This window comes from Falco punctatus (genome assembly GCF_963210335.1).
Source record: "Falco punctatus genome assembly, chromosome: 5".
Taxonomy (NCBI): Eukaryota; Metazoa; Chordata; class Aves; order Falconiformes; family Falconidae; genus Falco; species Falco punctatus.
In genome coordinates this window covers 41,064,900-41,086,677 of record NC_137584.1, presented here as the reverse complement: position 1 = coordinate 41,086,677, position 21,778 = coordinate 41,064,900, and the positions used below count along the sequence as shown (strand labels likewise).

The 21,778-nt window shown below is 38.9% G+C and overlaps 2 protein-coding genes across 4 annotated transcripts in view; one reads left to right on the top strand and one right to left on the bottom strand.

The window, feature by feature from the left end:
• Nucleotides 1-21,778, bottom strand: part of LOC308065066 (uncharacterized protein) — a 119,756-nt gene that overhangs the window by 89,724 nt on the left and 8,254 nt on the right. The window contains exon 2 of the mRNA XM_080390582.1: nucleotides 1-16,315. This exon is cut by the window's left edge and continues 19,259 nt beyond it. The gene's annotated coding sequence lies outside the window, so the exon portion shown is untranslated. The remainder of the gene's footprint in view (nucleotides 16,316-21,778) is intronic.
• The window catches only part of PACRG (parkin coregulated), a 291,943-nt gene extending 270,165 nt beyond the window's left edge, over nucleotides 1-21,778 (top strand). For all 3 annotated transcript variants that reach the window (XM_080390584.1, XM_080390583.1, XM_080390586.1), the window contains one exon: nucleotides 1-21,778. This exon is cut by the window's left edge and continues 20,015 nt beyond it. The gene's annotated coding sequence lies outside the window, so the exon portion shown is untranslated.

Here is a 21,778-nt window from a genome sequence, read left to right as displayed (position 1 = left end):
CAGCCCGTAGCTCTCCTGTGTAACGCCTTCTCAGATTTGTTTTTTTCATATTCCTCCTGAGGAAAGCTATTCTAAATGTTATGTATTGCAACTGGTCCACAGAGAGAACCAGAGCCGAGGGAGCTGACGGCCCAGCAAGGCTGGACTATGTAGCTCAGGTGGCCTCCTGCTGCTAGTTGTATTTCAGCATGACATGAAAAGTGAGAAAGATTGAGCATGTCAATATTGAAATTTTGGGTTCCAGCATTCATCTGTGGAAGGAGGGAGGCTGAAGGGAGGGAAGTAAAAGAAAATGGGCAACTTGAACTGTACATAGAGCTCTAGCATAATTTTTGAAAGGAAGAATATTCAGATACATAGAGGTAAAGAGGAACTGAAAGAAAATGCTACATTTGAGTTTACTGCAGTAGATTATGCCAGATTGACTGACATCTTTCTTTGATTAAATTGCATTATGTCCTACATAAAGGAAATGCTTAGTTCTCCTGCTTAGAAAATGTAGATGATTGGTGAAGCTGGAGGACCTGAGGATTAAAAAGGGAACTGTGAAACAGAAAAAAGGTTTGGCTAATGGGGAAATGACAGTGGGTAAATTTGAGAGGGGAGGCAATGGTGAGCAGTTGACAGAGGAGTTTCTCAAGAATAATTTTCAGGACCTCATGACCTTGGTACAAAAAGGAGGTAATGACGACATTTTCTGCAACCACAGCATGAGTGGAGGGGGAAAGCTGATGCCCTGGGGCCCTAGGCTGATCACTGAATGCTTTGGTGTCTATGGAGGCAGCCTGGTGATCCCAGTTAGGCACTGAAGTTAGCTGCTTACAGTGAACTGCTGTGAATAGCTTACTTCCCCCTGGAAGAAATCCTTCCCTTAATGAACAAATTTTACTGTATGAATGTCCTGATGTATTTCAGATTGGTATTGTTATGCTGTTACTGTAAATGACTTGTAGAGCAAAGGTGCAAGGGAAACCATGAGATACCAGCTGCATCCTCATGCTTATTTTCATGAACCTAGCTCCCCAAAGGATGGCAAAATCTTCATTAACTCCCAAGTGTGACAAAGCCAATAAGGGATCCTAACTTCTAACCTAACTGCTGTTGGCATTTACCTATCTTCAAAGCAATTATTTCTGCATTTTTGTCTGTTGACAGTGAGGAATGAAGGGATGCTAGAGCCGCATTGTATGGCTGCAAAGCCTCCTTGATCATTAAATTCTTCCATGAAGTCTAGACATTTACAGTCAAGACTTCCCTCAGCAGATGTAGGCTTCTCTTCTAGGAGACACTTACCCTTAGTGAACTCAGGCAGTAACACGTCAGGTGTAAACACGAGGCCTGTCCTACACTTAAGTATTACACAAACCTTGTTTTGAAATAGGGTACCATCTTGACTGACTTACATGAACAAAAAAGCCTGCATTCCTCAGTAGTGAGGTAATTTTTTATCTTTGAGGGGCTGGGCTTTGTTAATATAGTCATAAATCCTCAATTTATTGATCAAAATGCATTACAAAACATCACTCCTTTGCCATCTTCCTTATTTCCCCTTTTTTTCCTCTCCTCTCATTAATTTCAATCATATAATAAGAAAAACCCAGTTATGTTAATTAGTATGACTCCCCCTCAAGGGCATTGTGAAGCATGAAATAATTCCATTCATTACTGACAATGCAGGGACATGAGTTTTCCCTTGAGTATCTGCTGCGTCTTATGATTTGGTGACCATACAGAACGGCGATAGGATTAAGGATGTATTGTTTCAAAATTAATAGTTTGTCATGGAGGGGCAGGAAGATGGTGGTGAAAGACGAAGCTTAAAATTCCAGAGATTACATTTGACTTCAAGGCTCTTTGAGGCTGATGCGTCTAACCGGTATTTATCAGGCAAACCCAGCTGCTGAGACATCATTAGCCCCAGCTCCTATTTTCTTTTCAAAAAGCAGCTGAGCTGGTGTTTGAAACATGCCACAGACCAGCAGAAAACTAAATTGATGTAAAGCTGGTCAGATTCGTTTCTCCTTTTTTATTTTTGGGACTCAGAATTTCATTTCCCTAAAACGCAGTAAGAGACATGAGCTCCCAGACTGTCCTGAGCTCCATTTGGTATCGGAGCCACTGCCCCGAGCTTGCTGAGGTTTGTCCTCTGCTCTAACAGGTAGCACATAGCCTGCTGAGCAAACATTGCTGTCCTGGGGTGCAAATGCAGGTGATTCTAGCTGAGGAGGGAGGAAAAAACAATCCTTTTTAAAATTCTTTTCTTTTGCTGAGCTAGCAAAAAAGCATCTATTGCTACTTTTGCTGCATTTGCAACATTTTCATTGGCAAAGGGATGTTTTTGGAAACCAGGCTGCCTTTGTGCAGAGGAAGTGAACCTCCTGACGGCTATGTCATTTCCTTTGTTTCCAAACAGCTTCTTGTCTGAGCTTACAGCCTCCACTTCTCTCACTTAACATCTGGCTATAAAAGAGCAGGGAAGTTTCTGAAGTGGTTCCTCTGCTCTTTTCCTTGCTGTTCTCAGATGATGTTATCAAATCTTTACTGTAGCTTTAATTTTGCTGGATTAACATGCATACTTTTGAGTATTGCTCCTCCTGTGCCCTGGATAGATTTACTGGTTTGACGACATCCTTCCTTACCACTGAAGAATAGGTCCAAGCCAGCAGTGACCCTTGTTGCATGGGTGTGTTCATTAGCTAAGTGCAAAATACCAAACAGCATCAGACACATAGATAGTTCCATCCCTTGAGCAGCCTCTGCGCTGAGGATTACTCACAAAAAAGAACCAGTAAAATATGTTGCAGATGAAGGCTCTGACACGAGAGATAACCTCACCATTAAAGGTCCCGTAATGCAAGCATGTCTCCCTTGCAGAAATGGAAACGAGGATAACATCGTTTAACTGAATCGATAGAGATCAATGCAAAGACAATAACTCAAGAAATGGATCCATTAACCAGAGAGTAAGAACCAATATACTCCCAAGATGAACCATAGCTCTGGAATTAGATGTACTGAGGGGATACAGAGCATGTTACTAAAAGCAGTTGAAATCATAAGCAAAAAAATGAGACATAAAAATAATTACAGGTTTTCATTTTAATCAGGTCATATGGTAGAAACCAAGACTTGGAGGAGGGAGGCACAGGAATAAATTAGCTTTATGATCAGGAGTGAAGGACCTGTTTGCTCCTCGGGGTTATCTGTGAGTCAGCCATCTGTAACAGAGGATGTGACTAACTGACTTGGTGGAAAAGGAGCAACATCAGCCAGGGACCACGTAGTCACCTTCTCCAGGCTACCCCGCATTGACGAGAGAGCAAGCTTTCCTGTTGCATTTAAGTAAAGGGGGGGAATACGTATTCTGTACTTCTACTCACATGTTTACAGAAAGAAAAAAAAAAAAAAAATGACGAAATCTCACAACAGTTTTCGGTTTGACAAGGATTTTGGAAAGGTTTGTGCAGTTGGAAGAATGACATCATACCAAGCTAATACCCACATGAGGAAGCCAAAATCCCCACTGGAAGAACTGGTGGTGATGGTGGTGGGGAAACAGAGCAGGGGAAATACACAGTAAATGTGGCATCTGACAAGTGCAGCTGCTGCCACTGTAGGTATCCTGTGCATAACAGAACTGCTGAAAATAGCATTCGATAGGAGTCTACCCCAAGATTTGGAGAGAGACTGACTCTATGCCACTCCCTCAGTAATTGCTGGGAGATGTAACTGCTTAGTGTTGCTGGAAAAAAAGCCAACAGGCTATAGACATGTCTAAATACACTGTCTGCATGACCTTTTCTGGGTCTTGCCTGGTCCAAAAATAGATTGAAATCCAAAGTTACCGGGACTGTATGTTTGCATTCCTTGGCCCTGCTATCACACCCACGACTGCTCCTTTGGTTTCAACGCCTCGCTCGTTGCACTGCACTTTCCCTTGTTCTTGTTCTTGGAAAGCTGGTGGTGAATGAGCCAGCTGTGCCGCTGCAATTGCCACCTGCCTGTCCTGCCTGCTGCCGGGGTGACTGAGAGCGGGATGCTCTCGGTTGTATCTGAGCAGGGACCGTAAGGTGCAGCAGGCTGTAGAAAGGAGGATCCCAGACAGCTACTTGACTATGAAGTTGGCTTCTGCTGAGACCGAAAGCCCAGGCTGCGGAGCATAGTTATCTGCCGGTCTTCTAGCGGCAGTTGCTGTTTCCCGGGACTGATGGGGATCCCAGCCAGGTCCCTGGTACACCTAATATCTAGGGCAGCACAACTACTTACAGGGATGGTTTCCAGCGTACAGTCCTAGCAGCCCACCATTATGGATGCCTTCAAGCTTATGTCTGATCATGGGGAGACCCCACAAGAAAACAGAAGAGATAAAAGCCAAAAACCAGAAATCAGTTTCGGAAATGCAACTAAACCTTTGAAGTACTCGCTCTACTGCCATAAAGCAAGTTGGAAAAATCTTAGTAAGAGACACTTGAACCTTTTAAGCATCATCTCTTGGCAATAATGACCTCTCATGCATATTTATGTACAGCACTTAGCTTTATAATGGCCACTTGAAAGACATTTAATTCTTTTTTGCCTAGGAACGAAGCTATGTGGAGCGTGACAAAAATGTTCCAAGGTCCAAATATTAAAATACAGAAATGGTCCTGGTATTTCCTGCGTGCCAGCCAAAACTACCTCCTGGGAGTATATGGTTTAAGAATTTATGTACTTCTTGATTAAACGAGTATGTGTTTGTAACCATATATACATACCCATAAGAGTTAGTTAAACCAGGTAGCTGCTACAGGGCTTCAGTCAGGCTTTCCTGGAAGAATTTCAGACAGGTCCTAGGGCTTGGTTTAGTTTGTAAAACCTTTTTGTTGCACAGAACTTAACGTTATTCATTGTGCACTGAAAGCAAAATCATATGACTACCATTTCCCAAGGAACATAATTATCTTATTGATTCTTATGGAGGAAAACACTGCTTTTATTGTTAATTAATACTGCCAAATCTGGTTATGCAATTCTGGATATAGGAAGTTCAGTTTAAAATGTGTTTAGGGGAAAAAGTCTAAAAATAAATGCCTTAAATAACTTTTTTTGCCCCTTCAGAATGTGATCATAGATATTCCTTTGTGTGATCCCTGTTCTTAACTACTACAGGAAATACAACCTATTACCACTTTTCATCAGGGAGAAAGAAATATAGATACTGAAACATAAAAATGCCCTGTGAAAAACATATTTAATAAGCTTTAAGCAGCTGAACAGAAATGCACAAGGAAAAGAAACACAATCCTGCTGTTTCAGAACCAAAGTAATTTTATGGGAAATTAAAGGGATACTGGCAATAATTTCAAGGGCTTACACTTCCATTCTTATTTTCAGTGGAAGTGTATCAGGAAATTCTTACGCAGAGGGCACATAAATAGTATCTTTTCTGTCCCACAGAAAAGACAATATGAAAGATTCATTAGGCACTAGGACATATAACGACTTCTTGATTCTTTCAGTTCTTAGCCAGTGCTCTAATGAAATTCAAACCTGCTACATCTGCCATACTACACTGTTAATTAGTTTTCTATTTATTTAGCAGATCTAGAAGTGGAAAGCAATCTATTGCCAGTGAATTGTTTGACTTCTATGCTAAGTAGGCTGCATTCCAATCCTCTGATGTTGAAACTAGCATGAATCCAACTTTCATCTCATTGCCATGTCAAATTAGCACTCAGCAGATTCCAGATACAAAGACTTCACCCCCCACCCCACCCCCTTCATTTGTAAAAGACCAACAGTTCTTGGAAGTCAAGAAACAGAAGCTAGGCAATTTTTCTGCAGTTTCCTCCCCCTTGCCCCATATTTGTTACAATGGATTAAATATAGGAGGTATAGAGGCTATGTTTTGTTTATATTGAAGGAGGAACATGATTTTAAGCAGACCATGTTCATTATTAATACAAAAAAATATTGATGTATATTCTGCAAGGGTTTGAATAAAATACTACCCAGCCTAAGAAGACCCCAGAATGCCTTGGCAAAGTTATGAGATGACTTTTGCACATGCTTTGCCATTTTCTATTTCTGTCTGTATTCTGCGATATATTGCAGCACCTAAACATGACATGCTGTATGCGACTTACTCCTACCTTACAGTGTCAACAGAAACACTGGATTGTGAAAGTATAAAACAAAGCCAGATGAAATTAGGAAAGAAATTGGCTAGAAATGAAGCCATTAATCCTAGCATACTGCACTGCGGGAGCTACAGTGTGTTAGAAGGGTGCGTGAGAATACAAAGCTACACACAGTCTTTGGAGTTTGCTGTGAACTTTGGGGTTTTTCTAAAATCTAGGTACAAAATTTGAATGTGGTTTTTTGGATCAGGCTAGTCCTGAACAAGTCACTATTATACAATGAGTAAGTAAAATGCTGTGCTGAACTTTAGCAAAGCAATGACAAAGCTGATCTCCCGCAGTACTGTTATTTGCAGAGCATCCTTGATACAGTTCTTACTGTAGGCAAGGTGTTGGTTTTGAGTAATTTACAATGTAAGTCAGAGAAATACAAAATACAGCATAGGACAGCAACATAGAAAAGCTGGGTCCCAGAGCACACTGGTGGTAGTGTTCATAAAAGAATAGCTCCTTTCAGGAGAGAGGAAATAAATGTCTTTTACTAGACCAAATGATATATTTGGAAAGTTGTTTTTGGATTTCAGGTCTGAAACAAAAATGGTGAACTTTGAGTTAAGTACTGGTTGAAAACCAGTCTATGTGAGTTTAACTTTATCATGATATTTCATTAGTTGGCTTGAGATTCATAACGGAAAAGCTTTTAAAAAAAGAAAGATGCAATACTTGGAAAGAAAGTTCAAAGCCAGGACTAGACTTGGACAACAAGATTAGCAAGGAGAAGAGATCTGAAGGAGGCAATGTGTGAGAGAAAGTGGAATAGGAAGGGGAAATGTGCCAAGTTTTGAACTGAAGGAACTTGATCTCAATTCAGGATAGAAAATCCAGGAAGAGTCAAGACAAGTCAACACAACTTCTTTTCTGATTTAAATTCATTGCTGTCTTTCTGCTGTTTGGGGTTGTGTTGTTTTTATTTTTCTTTCTTTTTTTTTTTCAGTGCTAGATATTTTCTTGACTTTGCTATCATTGATTTAGTATGTTACTCTTCCCCACCTTTAGGAAAAGCAACCTAAAAAATTGGTAATTCTGAGTCTTGGGGGAAAAAAAATAAAATCACCGCATAGAGATACGTTTAATGGACTCTGCAGTGACATGAATTCCCTAGTGTCCCTGGAAGCCTCCATTCTTACAGCTCAGTGTTTCATCATGGTAGAAAAAAGGAAACAAACTGAATGAGTCCAAGTAAGTTTCCTAAATTCTTTTTGTGTTCCTGGCATATTCAAAAGGACTGAACAGTGCTACTTAACAAAGCATGCCATTAAGTAAATATTGCATTTGTAATGGCTGAGTCTGAATTTTTGATAGTCAGGAATGGGAAGGGGTATGAAACAGGATTCATTCATCTTTGCCAGTGTCCATAGAGCTGAACGGACTGAAACAAACAGCTGAGGTTGGAGGCAGAAATCTGAAGACAAGAATACTGGTAATGAAGCTCTGCGATGTATATGCATGTCTTCTGATGATTAGGAATAAATCCATGAGTTTCTGGAGCCTTAAATATACCTGGTCTGCAGTTTTTCCAGATGGATAGATTATCTGCATACACATATGAAACAGTTGCCAGAAAGACTTCTGCTTATTATGAACTGTTCATAATCTCTCTGTAAGTTGCCACAGCTGAATCTCAGCCACAGCTCCCCTTGTTTCTGCCCAGCTGGGAATATTTGGCTTTCTCAGGTCTGTCCCTGAGCACTCTGGGTGCATGATAAAGTACATCCTCTCTTACTGATTGCTTCTGCCCCAGTTCAGAGGGGGCAGGGAGCTCAACCTGCAAACACAGCTGCTGTCATACTCTTTTTGATCAAGTTACATGCTTGTGTCTTATTTTCTGCAGTAGCATGAAAAAACAGTTTGTCTAAACTCCCATATGCAACCAACAGATGCTTGTGACCATGGATGTTGCATAATCAATGAATGAAAACTTGCAAAATCTTTAAATCTGCAAAAAGAATTCAGAATTTCAGCAAATTTCTGTCTTGTCTGGCTGCTCGTTTCAATTGGCTAAGGAAAAAAAGCCAGTTGTGCATAAACTCCATCTGTTCTTATGGAGTAATATGTATGTGGTTGGGAGGGATATTTAAGCAACTTTATTGGAAAAACAGAGAAACTGAATATGGGATCAGAATTCCATTTGATGCACAGAAGAGGCTGCAATAATCAGCAATTCCACTTTTTGCAAAAGTATTGGCAGAAGAAATTGATCCTTTAAGTGTAATGTACGCCTTGAAAGAAATTTTGTAAGCTGTTTAAATGATGCCTCAATTTTACAATGCTATGTAATCTGTTTATACAAACTACACCTCTAATTCTTGCCTATGCAGATGTTGCCCTGAAACGCTTCTCTCTGTATTCAGTAGAGCAAGGTAAGACTTTACTGAATAGTGGAAGGAAAGGCAGAGTTAAGGTGCCATTTCATAATGTGAGTGAAATAACTCAGATTAATTGTTAGTCTGGTCTGTAATACATAGATATGGTACTTCTGTAACAAGATTTAGTTGAGAAATGCTCAAAGTATGAGCCAAGACAGCAAAGTGTAACTTTAATTATTGGGAAGATAAAGTGTTTGTGGAAGAGTAACGAGGCATGTGTCTCTCAATTTATACTCCTTACTTCCCCTTTAATTAAATCCTTTTTAGTAGAGGTAGCTGGAATAAGACGTGGACTTAAATTCTTGGTGTGCTAGGACACAGAGCCAGCAGGTTGTGTTATTATAACAGGCAGTAACAGTCACCCCAGAAATCTCTACATTTCTTTTGGTCTGGTGCAGTTTTACAGAACTGCAGAACAACTCTGGTGAAATCATGTTTGTGCCAGGAGATGCGAATGGATTGGAGGAACAGCAAAAAGAAGACGGGGGAGGAGAGGAAGCACTGAGCTCCACTTTCCACAGAATAAGGCCTCTGGAAATCAGATGGTGCCAAAATCTCTGCATTTGTTGTTATGTGTGTAAAAGGTCCTTTATAGTTCAGGCAAGAAAGATCCTTGCCCTGCCAAGCTTACATGTTAATTGAAACCTTTGTGTGTCCACACAACACAGTAAAATGGAGAGCTGTAGTGACAGTGGAAATACTATGACATTGGTTGGGTCAAAATATACATTTCCAAGAGTATCAGCCATGAGAAAAGGGTGGATGTTACTGCAGGACAAGGAGAAATGTGGCACAGGGAAGCCAAACGGAGAAGCACAGGGAGAAGAGCACCACAGGAGAAGCCTCAATAATTAGGCAGGAAAGAAATTATGCAGGAGCTTGGAAAGTCAGAAATTGTGAGATAAATGAAAAGAGACATAGCAGAACAGCAAACTGAGCAGATTTGATTGTTTGAATTACGTGTTCAAAGTTGGAGTAGCAGGTGAAAGGAATAAGAAAGACGTAGCCACCTGAGAGGTTTTATAGCAATCATCTGGAGCTCAGGGGCAGAAGGAAGGTGAGAAGTTGAACTGTGAAGTAGTAAAATTAAAGTTAAGGAAAGCTAAGGATGATTTGTTCTAGAGGTAAGCATGGCAGTGGAACATTAGGGTAAGTGGAAAAAAGGGAACCTGAGGAAGTGTAATGTGTATTGTGGGGACAAAAGCATTAGAAAAGGGAGGAAAAATGTCCCTTGTATGAGGGAGAGCAGGGAATGCTAGACCTGGTAGTTTATCTATGTCATATAATAAACAGAGGAGTAGCAGAGGATAGAGGGCTGCCACTGCTTTTAATGGTATATCCTAATCTATAGGCAGTATGTAATCTCATAGAATTTATTTATGGGCTTGCTAGTAATGGAAGCACAGATAAAAACATTCAGCTGGAAAGTCATCAGCCCTTTATACTCAGCACTATAGAGGCAAAACAGGGAGAAAGTTTCAGTGATGTGTACCAGTGTACGGTCCAGCACCAAAAAAAGCTTAAAGAAAATGTGGGTTAACTTTTCAGGGAGGAACAGTTCTCTGGACATGGTGAGCTCTGCGCTGTTTTCAATGAATGAACGCATTCTGAACATGTCTGCAGTTACAAACTTACTTTTCCGCAGCACATGCCGTCATGCCTCTGGCACTCTGTTTATCGCCTGCTTACTGTGGCTGCTCTATCTCATTCACAATGAGTGTCCTTTGCCACCGCCCTTTGAATTCCTTTTGGGTTCATTTTGTTATTTGCTCTGGTTCTTTACATTTCTCTACTTCCACGTTATGTTTTTGCTGCTGCCAGGGTTTGGATGCTCTTAAAGCTGTATGCTAAATCCTTTCTTTCCATCTATTCGGAAAATGTTTTCTTCTACAGGTGACCTGGCACCCACAGCGTTAGTTTGCTGCTTCCTGTCTGCTGTTTGCAGTGTGCTCGCCTTTTCCTTAGATGCATCACAGCTTCTGATGAATAGTTGTTTTTCTGGCAGCAAGAAAAAAAAAAAAAAAAAAAAAAAAAGAAGGCCTAATTCCCATCTGCTGAGACTGAAGCTTTCTCTGGGAAGTGGTAAAGTCATCTCAGTAGTTTTTAAATGTTGGAAGACCTGACCAGGTTCAAGGGTGGTGGTGAGGGGAGAAGGGGAAGATACCTCTCTATGTTCTGACCCTGGGGGATATCCTTTGTGCATGTTATTTTTTCATTTACCTTTGACAAATCAAACTGTCCAGCAACAGTGCCTTTTTCCCCCAATATTTTGAAGGATAGAGCCCAGGAGTGAGAAGCGCCTGAGTTACAGCCCTTTTTTCCCTTGCATCCCACTTCATCAAAGGCCTCATCGTGCATTGGTCACTTTGGTGTTCTAGTGGATAGAGTGGAAACACGCACATAGTCCAGCACTACATCCAAATTATTTAAAAGAGTTTACCTACTAGGACACCATGTAGCATCCATTCTCTTCCACTGAGCACACAGTGACAGCCTGGGCAGTTCCACTGATTTCCATGTAGCAAAACCACTGCTAAAATGCAGAGTTTTCTTTGAGGTGATATAACTGGTTATATAGCGATATATTAAAAAAAAACCAAAACACTTCAATTAATTTCTTTCATAGTATGTTTGAGTGTTCCAGCTCTTATCTGCATGCATGTGCACTTTGTAAAAATTATTTTGTGCTTTTGATTTTTGTCTCTTTAAAAAGCTAGTCATGTCATGAAGAAATACAAAATGCTGAGTTTGAGACTCAGTTTATTTGCAGTAGTGATATTGTTTTCAGATGTTTTAAATTTTACGATTTCTATTGCTGTTTATTCTGGGGTCTTTTATTTCAGCATGTTTAAATACCCGATGTAATAGAAACAATAATACAAATGAAATATCTGTCATTTTCATTGTACAGGTCAGCTACCATTTATATGAGGCACAGTTTTTAAAACCTTTTAAATACTATCTTTGGAATTGTTGTTGGTGTTGTTTTTTAAGACAAGCCTCTTTCTAAGGGATATTGTAATTTTAATCATTGTTCTTGAAAATCAGGGATGAAATCCTGGCAGTGAATCAAAACATCCATTGATGTCAGGTGGGCTTGAATCTTCCCTCTAGTTTAAAAAACAGTGCTACCTAGTTTTATGAACTGACTGCAGTATAAATCCACTATTGACTTTATGCTCAAATATTCTTACTTCTGAATTACAAGAACCTGAACAAAAGCAATCATTTGCTTCACATCCCATGACAGAAAAATAAGTCAGGCCAAAATAAGTCACACAGGAGAAAACTGAACCTACCGATACTCAGGAAACCATTTTGAGAAAATCAGATAATACCGCTGGTACAGATGCAGGCAAAGTGTTTTGACAGGTTGCACTCATGTAGGAATACTTGTTCTCTTATTTCTTGCTGGCAAGAACATCATCTCAGGGTAAGGAAAGCTCCTTGTTCTGCAGCCCTGGGCTTGTTCACAGAACAGCTATGGCACGATGTGAGATTTAAGGATCAGGTCACTACTTTATTTCACATCCGTTACTGGTTCCAGATGCAAACCCACCCCTCAACCCTTTCCTCTGCTTGAAGACACACTGGGTCCTCCTTTCTTCTCACAGGTCTTTCTGTGTGACTGTTCTCTCTGTCATCACCTCTGAAACCCAACCAGCAAGCCACCGTTCAATGCAAATCAAACACTCCATGTCTGAACTGGAACAGAAACCTTTACGAGAAAAGATAATGAGGCCTCGTTCCTGGCAGTTTTAAGCAAACTGTAAAAGCTTTTCTGTGGTGTAATTGGCCAAAAAGGGAGTGCAAGGGGTTCTGTGAATGAGTACAGAAGGCTTTGCCTGAAATCGCTAAGGGTGCATGCCGTATGTCGCTTGCTTCAAGGTTCCATAGCTAACCCAGCCGAGAGCTCACGTGGTGAAGCTGAACACCGTGCTGTTACTGGGTAGCTGCACAGCACCAGAGATCTCATTCTTGATCTCTCAATTTCTGCTTCATGCACAGGAGAAAAACCCAGACAAAACCCGTTCAGGTGGGGAGGACTGTCTTCAAATTTATTTTCTAATTCACTGCTAAAACCAGAAGCTTCCAACACATTTTGCTGCTTATGTAGCATTCTGTGAATGAAGATACCAACACCCAGAAGGTGTTTCTCAAGTTTCAAACCCAATTACTCTAAAAACAAAGCCTTTATTGTGTTTGGCTTGAAGCTAAATAAACTCGAAATTCAGATATTTTTTTGAAAAGAATGGTCTGCTAATTGGTTTTGAGGTTTAAATATTCAAGCTTGTTTATTTCTCCTGCTTCCTTAAACGGTGTTTCAGAAACATTCCCCTGTTATTACAGTCTACTAAATCAGACTTATCAAAAAGGAAACATTTATTGATATCTTGAGAGATGTGTGTGTCTAATTAAGGCTGTGTTGCTGTGCATATTTTATATTAAAGTGAACATTTCCTGCAATTTGACTTTAATCAGGTCTGAAGGGCCTTAATAAGTGTTTGGCTTCATCTCTTATTTTTTTTCTCCTTTCCCCGGACTAAGCAAGGATGTACTGTATCAATTTGCAAAGTCACATCGTTTACTGTTGCCTGAGGAAGTTCTGCCACATGCTGTAGTATGTGTTCAATACATTTGTCCCTGGAAATGTTGGCAGCTGATCCTAAATGCATTCTTGATGGAGCTGGTTGTAGATTGCCATTTTGCAGTGTGATTAGACTGCTACTTTGCTTATTTCTTGTCTATTTCATCCAATTTTACTTGGCACTATGGTTCTAGAAGAAAAGAAAATATTTGCAGGTTTCTGAATTCCTGTTTTAGTTTGCAATTCACAAGCATTATTTTTTGTGGTTTTATTGTTGTGCAAGGTCCCTCTTTGTGCAGTTGCTGTTTACTTTCTTGTTTCACATACAGCTACCACTGTTAGAAAGAAATTAGATATCAAGTATGTAGCCATCAAAACCTCTGTCCTGTGCTTGGGTTCTACTTTTCTTGTGCCAGCCCTCACCTCTGTGGTTAACTTCATAAATAGTTTTGCCATGCTATAGCTTAAATGATACGGTATGTAACCTGATCTTAAAAGATAACTTAAAGAGAAACATCATATTTTTATATGTATGTGTATATATATATATATATATTCCTGTTATAACAGAAAGAGACTAGCTACTATTATTTTCTCTGTGAAGCACTATCAGTTTTGAGTGAAATGTTGTATATGCCTATGTGGAAATGTGTCCCAATTTTTAGAAGTGTCATTAATGATGCAAGAATAAGTATATCTAATTGCTTATAACATTTCTGTCAAATAGCTGTATAATAGATTATTATCTAAGTGTGCTGGCAGAGGGATGCAGTAATGCAGAATTCTTCTGCACAGTATATTTAAATATATATATACACACACTCTACTACATATTAGTATACTTACAGATTCACACAGAAAAAAAATATAATATATATATATGTGTGTGTGTGGAGCCAAAGGTTTCCTTTTCTTTTATCAGGCTTTTCTGAATTTTGGCAATCTTTTTGTTCCTACTCTAATTAGTAAACCATGTAATATCTTTAAATGAAAGTTATGATCTGACTGTAATAGATGGTTTACATGTAACAGGTGATTTTTACCAGTGATACCATAATCCAAATAGACTTAGCAGATAAGAAGAGGTAGAAAGGAAAAATAGTTATTCCTCATTAATGGGGACGCTTAAGGATAGAACAAACCCGTGCTTTCCTCAGACTCACAGGGGGAGCATGTCTGCACTGAGAGATTAGGCAGTTGCAGGGAGCACGTCGCGGTGTTGGTGCTGTTCCAGTGGTGGAAGAGCCCTGGGACAGTTTTCCCCAAGGCCAGCTAGCACTATCCTGAAGACTTTCTGGGCACTATTTGATAGATGACCACGCTGTGTTGGATGGAATCTTAACATTATGGACACGGCCAGCCCAGGGTGCCTAGTGTTACAGTGACAGTCGGGTCCTGATCCTGTTTGGTTTACTTTTTAGAAGAGGTGCAGCCAGAAAATCTGTATTAAAAGTTGGCATTAATCCAGATTCCCTTTGTCTCATTCCAGCACCTTTCTAGATCATCACCCTCATTTATATGACATTATTCTTAAAAATCACCCTGGTAAAATGACTAAGGCAGTATTTAAAAAACAAAACAAACCCTTTTATATTTCTCATACAAACATCACAAAATGTTGATTGATTTGTTTCCAGCTTTGATGATTTTATTTCTTTTGTGAAAACCAAGATGCCAAATGAAAGAAAGCAAAAGTGAACTTATTCAGAAATAAACTTTTAGAATGCTCCAAAATTAGATCATGTAATTAGCACTCAGGTTGTAAACATTAATATTTGGTGGAATTATACTTGTGCAAAAAAATTCAGTTCACTGAATTTTAGAAACACTAAAGGAACGATGCTTGAGGTTTCTGTAAGCTTTCTTCGTTGATTTAATTCTTGATATTCAACAGTTCTTAAAACCAAAAGTCTCACCCTTTGCTGAAAAAATCCTTGACAAACAAATTAGCAATGGTTATTGCTTAAAAATGGCCGAAATGGAACAATGCCAAATTATTGTGTTCTGATATAGGAAATATTTATTCTTCAAATGACAGTACAGGCTCCGTATTAGTTTATTCTGCATTCTTCTTCAAATAAGTCTGCAAGTTTTGTCTGTATCTTTTTCACCTTTCAAATAATCACTTTGTATTTATAAAGTCTGCAGAGTCTGCTGGCAAAAGTAACAGGTAGGAAAACAGTTATCAAACAGAAGCCTGTTTTTTTGCCCTTCCCCTTTTACATGGAGAAATTCAAACAGGAGAAAGCAGGATAAGAAAAATACTGTGCTTGGAGAGGAAAATGCTCCCAAATCCACTTTCCTCCTTCTAAGTCAGCACTGTTGATATTGGAAGCTGCTTGCTTGGAAGAACAACTGCTAATCTCCTGATGATCTCTGAATAAATCTGGAGTTGATTTGCGTAAGAGAGAGGAATGATGATCTCTTTTACTCCACCAGCATCTCACAGCCTTCCTGTTGCAACACTCAACCCTCAAAGGGATTCTGTACCTAAGGTAATACACATATTTGTGTCTAGAGGTGGGCTCAGGTTCCTTCATCAATTAATTAATGAAGGTTAGGTGTTGGAAGGGTATTTCTGGAAACTAGATTTGCAGGGAGTCCTAATAGAACTAGGCTCATGAATCTGAATTATGAATCCGAACATTGCTTACACAGGAGAAGAAAAAGGTATGCATCGCCCATAGTAACTCGAGAAAATATGTAGACCTGCTGCATCACTATTCTCAGAGATGATGAACCAACTTGTCCATATATTTTTCTTTTTAATGTTAGGGGAGAATGTCTTTTGAGAAATTTGTCTTAGGACATGCTATGCTAGACCTCTGAGCGCTTTGGTAATTGTGGCTTCAGTACTTTGTAGGCTTTCTGTCTGCCAGGGGCTCGAGGTGTATCTATCAGCAGAAATTGAAGCATCTGTGCGTACAGGAGACAGACAATTTTCACGTTAGACATCTAAATCAGTTGTTTAGGCACCAAAGAGGAATACTGTAAGCATGTACATCAAACTCACAAAGAAAATGAATTGCCTTTCAGGTTCCCTTTCAGTTCAGTGCCATCCATGGAGATACAACTTCCGCCTGGGAGATGACTGTTACGCTAGTATGGAAACAGCTCGACTTCTTGCTTAGGCAGAGTGGCAGATTCCCTTTAGAATGCTGTGATTCAGCTGTAGGAAATTTCTTTTGAGAAGGGGAAAAAAAGGGTAAATTTATGCAGGAATCCATTCGGAAAAATCCCAGCCTAAAGATTAAATGGACTCAAGAAAGTACTTTCTTGAAAATACATGACTGCACCCCACTGCCTTCAGATAAAATGTGACAATGCTTAGAATCAGCCTTGGGAAAAAGGAAGATCGCTCATTTTTAGTGTTCACTGCAAAAGATGAGTGTTGAGAGAGCTTACCTGCAATTTGCAGTGGTGTGTGGGTTTATTATTTTTGTGATTTCTAAATTTAAGCAAAATTCAGACAGCGAAGAATAGCAAAAAATGTGAATTCTTTCACCTAGCAAACAGCTAACGGTGAGTTTCTGCTGTTGGAAATCTTAATGTCTGTTTGGTAATCCTGACAGCACTGTGATTTGGGTCCTTACAGTCAGTTCAATCAGCTCCATGTCTTTCCTCATGACCGTCCTCCCCCCGTCCCCAGGAATGAGGATTTTGCACTGGGACCTGAAGTCTGAATCCACTGTAGGACCCCGATTCAGGAGAGCGAAGAATGTGCTCCTACCCTGGGTTCTTTTTAAAGCAAAACTTCACAAGGCAGAAGACCGTTAGGTACGTTTGTGGTCTTACCTTTAAGAATCCACTGGAAGCGTTGCTATTTTATTTGTGCAATTGCATTTTGTGCATTTGCATCTGCTGGAAGCAGAGCTTATTCTAATAGGTTAGAAATCTGTGGATGCAAATGGGTTTCAGGAGAAGAAATAAGTGCTCAGCTTAGGTAACTAGTTTATATCTTATAATCTATTTAAAGAACTTTCTGGCTCCTCACATGGGTCCCTTTCTACATAAACTTCTGAGACCGGAGAAGGTGGCTTGTCCTTACAGTCAGTGAGCTGGGTGGAGATGCAGCTGCTGGGCACATGTGTACAATGTCTAGCTCAGCCTTGTTATCATTGCAAAATTCTTGAATTTTCTGTGCCACTTCCTTTTGGGCAAAGTACAGATAATTGCCTTCCTCAGCATTAACATGGCACTCCTGTAGACTACAACCTCATTGCTTTTGGGGATTTTGGGTTGTTTTTTTGAGGGGTATTTTTCTGGTGTTATAAATGATTGACTGACATACCTCCTCCCGGACTTATACCTATAGCTCATTGACATTTCTCACCCCAAAAAACTACTTTAATGACCTTGGCTTGTATGCCACTTCTTTCCTCCTCTCTTTGGGGGTGCCAATAGCTTAAAGGGAGCCAAAAAAACCCCCTTACTCAAGCCAATGACACTTTTTTTTTTTCCCTTACTGTCTGCCATATAAAAGTATTCTGCTATATCTGCCTCTACTACTACTGCATCACTCTCCTCAGCTCCTCTGTTCTTTGCTTCCAATTCTTCCTCCTTCAAAGCTTATTCAATTATCTCATCTCCCTATTGCTCTTTTCTTCCAACATTTACCAGCTTGATGCATTTTCTTCATTCACCTATTAATCTGCTGTGGCCCATACATGTATATATAGAAGGAAGCCTTCCTCTCCCTGCAAACCCACCCACATTAAAAAACAACAAACCCCCAAGCAAGTAATTACACAGACATGCAAGTAAGTTTCAGTAAGATCCCACATAAGTGCTTCAATTTGCTCAGGCTGGACCAGTCCAGGTAAGTTTGAAATCTCCCCAGTTGCAAGCCAAAAAAAGATATTTTTTTTTTGATCACTTTTAAGTTTAAAGGGTTTAAGTACTTCAACAATATCTAAAATTGTATCTGTGGCCACAACTGGCAATGTAGACTGACAGAAAGGGGGGGGGTGGGGGGGTGGGGTGGGTGGGGAAAAAGGCAAGAGGGAAAAGATGCAGGTTAACGGATGAAAGACTAAAAAAAGTGATGTGATTTCAGTTGTCAAATAGTAGTTTTTTATTAGTTTGTATACAGCTTTGGTGTCTTAGGATCTGATAAGCAAAATCTGTTTTACTTAACCCTTGGGTATCATAGGCAAAGTCACTGAAAACAACAAAGTATCTGAAGATCATAAACAATAACTTCAGAATAAATAAAATGTAGATAGCTTTAATGGATTTAATTCCATATAAAATTGAATACCTTGGAAACAAACTTCAATAAAAACATGCAACATATTTATTAGGGCAATGTTTTATGAAATTCAGATAGGCATATTATAAATACTAAAACCAGAACCTAGACAGTGAAATACTATTGCACTTGAAGAGCTAAGACTTAACATTCTGCAATCGCTTCAGTAAATTTTTAACAGATAACACAAAAGCACATTTTAAGATCCTATGTTCTGGTTCACCAATGTGAATTTACTGTCCCACTGGTATGAGTTAAGGCCCTGTCTGCCACAGCTATGTGTGCATCGGAGAACAGAGATGATTAAAGGTTGAAGAAATGAGTCTTCTTGACAACACAGCATTAAAAGAATTAATATATCCATATTTCAGTTCTAGTATTTTAATGTAATATAGCCTTCCATCTATTACAAGCATGTTCCTTAAGTTACAGTTTTGAACTACCCATTCTGAAAATAAATTCATATTCTAGTATATCTAGCTATAATCTCAGTATATTCAATGTATTAAATTTAGGAAAAATGTCAGTTTAGTTTCCAGAAAAAACCCTGTTTCATAAAATCTAAGCCTCCTAAATAGAAGTACTGAAGTTAGCAAAATCATAGCAAAACCAACTTTATTCAATTATTTGACTTGTAGCTCAAATTAAATGATATTTTACTGCACCTTGTATCATACAAAAAATATGTATCATTTTTATTAGTACTGATATTAAAGGAAAGTTGTACAGGACTGAAGCTTTCCTTTTTCTTCATTACTGAAAATAAATCCAGTTAAGACTTTTTAGACAAGCTTTCCTTTTTCAATTAACATGTTTTATTTTAAATTTATTCAGAGCTGAAACAAGAGTTACATTTGCAGCTGAGGAAAGGAAAGATGAAACTTTGTTCTTTCTTTTGTGCTCAGCCATACAATTTATTTTTCTCCTGGCAACAGATTTTAAATCTGCCTTTTTTTTTTTTTTTTTTTTCCATGGGAACTGTTTTAGCAAGGGCTGACATTAGAGCTGACAATGCTTTGTGTGGTTTTTTTTTTCCTTTTGCCTGGTTTCTGTGTCTGTGTGTGCAGGCATGCATTCATTAACGTAATTCCTCAACATTCAACAAGAGTGCATCATAAACCACAGGAAAAAAGCCTCATAAATATTTAGATCCTCCATCTACCTTCCAAAACTAAAGTGAAAAAGAGTATTTAGTGAAGACTGGGTTTGAGTTCATCTGCATATGAACTGAAAGGGAGTACAAAAGGATGAAAAGGTGGTGGAAAGGAGCATACAAACCCCATAGTCTCCAGGGGGCCATTCATCTTGTTCTTGTCAATACAATCCCAGTCTCACTGCTTGGCTGTTTTCTGCGCATGACCCAACAGACTAGTTTTGCAAAGACAACGTTGCAAAGGATGTGTATGCTTTCTTCCTAGTTTTGTTCTACCCTGTAATTTTTTTGAGAGGAGAAGCAAAACACTTCACGTTTCGGAAGCTGAAGAAATTCAGAGAAATGCTTCTCTACTTGTTTGCAGTTCACACACTGACATACAAACTTAAAACATTTACATAAAAGGACACGTAGGTTAAATGAAAAGCAGTTTTAGGTAGTTTGACAATTTATAAGAGGCAATGAGATCACAATGTAGTTTAAACCGTATTATCTGCTGTACAGCTACTAACCCATATAATTTAGACCAAGTGCTGTATATATTTATATATATAACTCTATTATTTCTAACAAACACTGTCAAAACATCCAAAATTACAGATAAAAAAATATAACAACAATAAAATTTGGTATTTAATGTATTTTCATAATTGAATCATGTGGCTTTTCACATAATTGTTTAAGCTGGAAGGGACCTCTTGAGATCATCTAGTCCAACCCCAGGTATGAAATTCTGATTTTTTTTGTATTTTTAAACCTGAGGGAATCTGTAATACTTTCCATTTTTTTTTTTTCATGATTTAAGATCAAATTATTTTTGAAGGATTACATCACACTACCTACATGCAATGACTTGTGATCTACAATTGCTGTGCTTGGGTATCCTTTTCAGCTAAAAGGTCATGAAGGCCACGAACCAGTTAAGTCTGTAATTAGACACAAATAATGATTCACACATAACAGAATTCTTGATCATAAGCAGCCAAAAGGGCAGGTTTTTGATTGCTGCAAGGACAAAGTTAGAATGAAATAATGTAACTCAATTCCTTAAGCTCCACATCAATCATATGAATTGCATTACAGGAGAATTACATCAATACTATATGCAAAATGGTCATTTTAGTCACATAATACATTTACAATATTCGCTTATCTTACTATATTGCTAATCTACTATTTTGTACTTGTGATAACAGAAAAGTCCAAGTGTACTTCTTTCAAATTGATCTCTTATTTCAGTTTCTTAAATGAACTCAGTGGGGTTTTCTTTTTTTTCATTGGTTTTTATTAGCAGACAACCCCAAAACCCTATTACTGGAGCAAAATAGTGAACACATCTGGGCATGTGAGTGCTATGACTCTCCCACTAATCACCTGTCAATCTAATACAAAGGACTCCACCTACACTGACAAACTTCTAATGAAGTACCAAGATATATCTGCAGCCAGAGGGATAACTGATTTCACTACTAAACCGTAAGATAGGTGCTTACAAACTTCAAAATGGGAAAAAAGATCAGTTATGCCTCTAGTAATGAGAATCAGACGAATACCTATAAGCTACCTGGAAGGAAAACCAAGGTAGGAATGGATACTTTAATTGACTGGTGAAGGGGAAGCCCACCTTCTGGCTTGAAAACTGGCTGCCTATGTGATGACTTTTTAAAAGCAAGTAGAAAAATTCTAGAGACGGGGAAATGCTTTACATCAAGCAGTGCTGCCTCCACCTCTAACAGAGAAGTGGTTTGCCCGCTTCCCATATAACAGGGACTTTCCAGACCTTTCTAGGGTGGGAAGAAGGCAGACTGCCCTACTTGGATTACTTAATACCTGTCTTCATGGTGACCTTCTTTAAGTATTGCTACACAAACTGGCTGGCAGTGTATACTCTATTGAGAAACCTACTTTTGCATTTCTCTGCTCCTTAAGCTGATAGGGTAACGGTTCTTCAGTCCCATCAGGATTTGGAGTGTGCACTAAACCCAGAAAACTGTCACACTTGTTCTGTGAAAAGAAACCCCTGTAATCAATGTAATTTAATAACCTCTTTCATAGTTTAACAAGTTATGTAAATACCTGAAAGGTGAAACTGTCCATGAAACTTTCAAATATGTATTTTTTAACAAATAGAATACCGTAAGAGATAAATTTAACTTTTCAGTGATCATCTTTATTTATAAATGACACAATTCCATAACATAAAGCTGCTAATAAAGAAAGTGGACTTAAAAACTTCTACAA